General features: G+C 45.8%; 1 non-coding gene across 1 annotated transcript; it reads right to left on the reverse strand.

Moving 5' to 3' along the window:
• Positions 1-3,154: 3,154 nt before the first annotated feature.
• On the reverse strand, positions 3,155-3,226 carry TRNAG-UCC. The gene has a single exon. It is a non-coding gene; the product is annotated as a tRNA-Gly (tRNA).
• Positions 3,227-4,616: the final 1,390 nt, after the last annotated feature.

Genomic DNA, 4,616 nt, shown 5'->3' on the forward strand with positions numbered 1-4,616 from the left:
TGGGACCATAGTAGCCATAACCCATCCTCACCTTGGCATTTGGAAAGCCCAAAGTTAATCACTTATTTGTGGCTCCTCCTCTGTTACCCACCCGGGTTCTTGGACTCTTTAATCAATAGAAATTGATAAGAAGCCAGATGAGAAATTCAGGCAAAGCTTTATTGGGACTCGTGCTGCAGCACAAGGGAGTGAAAACAAGTAACAAGTGCCCTTGCTCACTCCCTGAGGGGAATGAGTTGATCCCTTAAATGGGGTGAGGGTAGGGGCGGGTCCAGGGGTCAAGCTGGAGGGGTGGCTTGGATGATCTGCCCACCCCCTTGGTGGTGCTGCGTGCAGGGATCACGTGCCGTACCCTGCTTTTGCTCCTGACACCTCAGAAGTGACAATTGGGCTTTTGGGTTTTTTGTATCTCGTTGTACATAATTTGCCCCAACTGCCCTTGTATGCAGTTATTTTTAGTCCCTTGTGCAACCACTGCAGCAATGGGTCCAAGGCCCCAGGTCCTAGCCTGTCTCACCTCCACACCTCCCATCTCACCCATTTTCTCTGATTTGTGTCAGTAAACACATACAAAACCTCCCTGCCCCTACCTGAGCCTGATAACGACCTAGAAGTTCAGGCCTTAGATTGGGGCCCTGCTAACACAATTTAGACCTGTACCTCTGAAAGGGAGAAAGAACTTTTTGGATCCCAAAGTCCCTGGGCCAATGACCTCTTCCACCAAGAAAACCTCAGGAGCAGGAACGTCCCTACCTTCTCCTTCCAAACTAAGCCTGCTCTGAGGTGAAAGGGAAAAGTGCTTAGGCAGATGGGAGGACCTTGGCCTGACACACCATATAGGCAAGGAGGATAGGACAGCCCCCCTTACCCTCCCACCTGTACATTCTTGCCTTGGCCTCAGGTAGAGCCTCTGAAGAGAAGATAGGGCCAAGGCTGGACTCCAAGCTAACATTGGATTAATTGCCCTCCTTCACCTGCTGACCACCCTCGGGGCCCAGCTAATGCAGCACCTCTTCTAAGAGTCCACAACTGGGGACTCCTAGAGCCCTCTGCATCTCACCACACAGGGTCTTGATACCACCACTCAGTTTCCCTCCCCCAAAGCAGTCAATGTCAGCAATGCCTTGTTTATCCTTTCAGAGACAGTCCATATCTGTACTAACAGGGCTGACCCCACCCAGCGAGACCCTGCCCACTCCCAGCTCACAGCATAGCATTCAAGAAAGGTCAGCTGGTGAACCCAGAGGTTCTCAAAGCCCTTCCTCTCCAATGCTCAGTGAAGAGTTCACCATGTGCAAACTGAAATGAATCCCACTGATCATACAGAAAAACATAAGCTTCACAGTATGGGCTTTCTTAAGACAAGAAACACAAATGCACCTGGGTAGAGTGACACACCCACAGTCATCTCTGGCAGTCAGCTCTCTCTGCACACTGATCCTTGTCCTGCTGTCCCACCAGCCCCCAATACCTCATTCATAACCAGTATCAGGCTCCTCATGTCTCTCAACCACACAAGCTCCCTAGATCAGTTGAAAATCAGACATCACCTTCAGCCACCATAACTCAGAGCAACAAAGAAGCCCCAAAGAAGAGTTAGCAATCAAGCAGCACCTGCTGCCCCATGGCCTGGGGAAGTATGAAGTTGAGCAACAGGAAGAGCAAATTGCTGATAATGTTCACATGTGATGCAACTTTCCCAAAAGTTGTGCGTGAGCATGTGCCTGTGTTTATCTATATACATGTCTGTTTATTTGTATGTGAATGAACATTTGTATAGAGTCGATAATGTATATGTAGGCACTCACATATATTAGATGTGTGTCTGTGTACTTGCATGTGTAAACAATTGTGTTGTGGGTAGTGTGTGTATGTTTGTGTGTGTTGTATGTATCTGAGGAGGCTGAGACAGGGCAGAGTTGCTAGACCAGATAAGCCAAGGGGTACCTTTGGCTCTTGACAAACCTAGGAGTGACTCACTGGTGGTCCCTCTGTCCCCTCCTCCCTTCTATCCTCCTGGGTTGAGAGCATTTTGAGAGTCTGGGTGGATGGCCTTATATGTGTTGTATCCGGCCCTCTCCCTTAGACTGTGAACACAGACCCTTGCTATTCCCATCAACTTGAGAGCAAGAGCTTTCTGGGAAAGGCCAGATGGTCTCCTGAGGGGAAGTGAAAGGCCCTTGGACCAGATCCCAAAAGGAAGATATATTTAACTGTGGCTGGGCTCTCAAAGGTTTTTAGAGGAGTGATGGAATCGTTATATATCTTAATTGTGATGGTGGTTCCATAATTGTATATGTTTGTCAAAACTTACAGAATTGTACACTAGGAAGAGTGACTCCTAGGACTTCCCTGGTGGCGCAATGGTTAAGAATCCGCCTGCCAATGCAGGGGACATGGGTTCGAGCCATGGGCTAGGAAGATCCCACATGCTGTGGAGCAATTAAACCCACACGCCGCAGCTACAGAGCCTGCGCTCTAGAGCCCGTGAGCTACAACTACTGAGCCCAAATGCCACAGCTACTGAAACCCGTGTGCCTAGAGCCCGTGCTCTACAACAAGAGAAGCCACCGCAATGAGAAGTCCGCGCATCGCAACGAAGAGTAGCCCCTGCTCACTGCAACTAGAGAAAGTATTCGCGCAGCAGTGAAGACCCAACACAGCCAAAAATAAATAAATAAATAACTTTAGTTTTTAAAAAAAGAGTGAATTCTTCTGTAAATGATACCTTAATAAAAAATATGGAAAAGTCTGTACAATTGACAATTGAATGTTAGTATTTTTTTCAGCTGACTATAAACAAAAACAGTGTCACACTATCAGTTTTCTAGGTTATATCAATTTGCCTTTAGTATGATAGGCAAAAAAAGTAAGAATAATTACTTATAGAAAAATTAAGAATATTTAATTACTGAAATGATTAAATTTATAGTAATGAATTGACAGAATTAAAACAGCACAAGACTTTTAACACATCAAGAATTAACTATAATCAAAATAAACTGAATTTCTAAAAAAGTTCAGAGCATTATGTCCTAGTTTATATTTGGGGAACACCTTGTCTTTATTCATACATAGGGAGATGTTCTCTTTTTTTTTTAATGTTCTTTTGTTTTTCTTTTTTAGCTGCGCCTTGCGGTTTGCGGGGTATTAGTTCCCCAACCAGGGATTGAACCCAGGCCCTGGCAGTGGAAGTGCCAAGTCCTAACCACTGGACCACCAGGGAATTCCCAAGAAGTTCTTTTAAGAGTACAGTTTAAAAAAAAAAAAAAAGAGTACAGTTTAACGTACTCTGTGGGCAAGGAAGAGATATTACTGGGTTGCTGGTAACTGTAGAGCTTGCAAAAGAATTATTAATGATTGTTATTAAATGCAGTATACTCACAATATATGTGAAATGGTTTGGGTTTTTTCTGAGTCTGAATAAAAGTTCATGAAATTTCAAGACAAGGAGGAGAAGGAAGAAAGAAGCAGATGCCACTCCTAGGGACTGTAAAGGAGCCTGGCTCAGGAGCCAGGAAACCTGAGTTAAAATCCTAACTCTGCAATGCACTCAGATGATGTGACCTTGGTAGGTCCCTCATTCTCTCAAGTCTTCCGCTTACCCAGTTCTACAGAGAAGGCGTTGGCCCTGAGTACAGTTTCCAATAGCTGCATCATTGAGAGTTCTTTTACTGCTTTCCCACCTCAGGGACCCTATAATTAGAAAGACATCCCTGGGGGACTTCCCTGGTGGTGGTAAAGAATCCGCCTTACAATGCAGGGGACCCAGGTTCCATCCCTGGTCAGGGAACTAAGATCCCACATGCCAAAGGGCAACTACGCCATGCGCCACAAATACGGAGCTCACACGTCTCAACTAGAGAGCCTGTGTGCCACAACTAGAGGAGAAAAAACCCACACCCACACACCACAACTAGGGAAAAGCCCTCATGCTATAACAGAAGATCTCAAGTGCCTCAACGAAGATCCCACATGCCGCAACTAAGACCCGATGCAGCCAAAAATAAATTATAAAATAAATAAATAAGTAATAAATAAATATTAAAAGTGAGGAACTACTGGTTTTGATTCTCAACTGAACGCCTCTGAGGCTATGATTCGGAGGTGTGCCTGGGCCACCCCTTGGCCTGCTGCCTCAACTCCCGTCTGCCGCCCACTAAGTTTGCTAAGCTCAGGTTGTAAGTTATCCCCATTTGTGCCTCTGACTCCTGGGGACCCTGAGGATAACAGGCAGGGCTTGCCATTCACTATACAGACAGAGCATTGCCCCAGAGAGACCATTCATTGTGGTCACTATTCATTCACATAGTTATTACGACAGTTTTCCAACAGATGGCAGTAAAGTATCTTAAGAAAGAGGCATCTTTTTCTAGTTCACCCCAAATCACAGTATGAACTACCAGTGGGGCTGCATGTTCTCTGCATTGCCCAACATGGTGATGGTCAACAGCAAGACACAGGAAGTAAAACTGGGTCTCACAGAACTAGAAAGTCAAGTCAACATAAGTTGTTCTCTCTCTCTCCTCCCGCCCCCCCCACCATGGCTTCTTTTAGTCCCTCTGCTCCTTCTTCTCCCTCACTTTCCATCCTCACTCCTCACTCATCTGTTTACA

This window comes from Phocoena sinus, chromosome 8 (genome assembly GCF_008692025.1).
Source record: "Phocoena sinus isolate mPhoSin1 chromosome 8, mPhoSin1.pri, whole genome shotgun sequence".
Lineage (NCBI taxonomy): Eukaryota > Metazoa > Chordata > Mammalia > Artiodactyla > Phocoenidae > Phocoena > Phocoena sinus.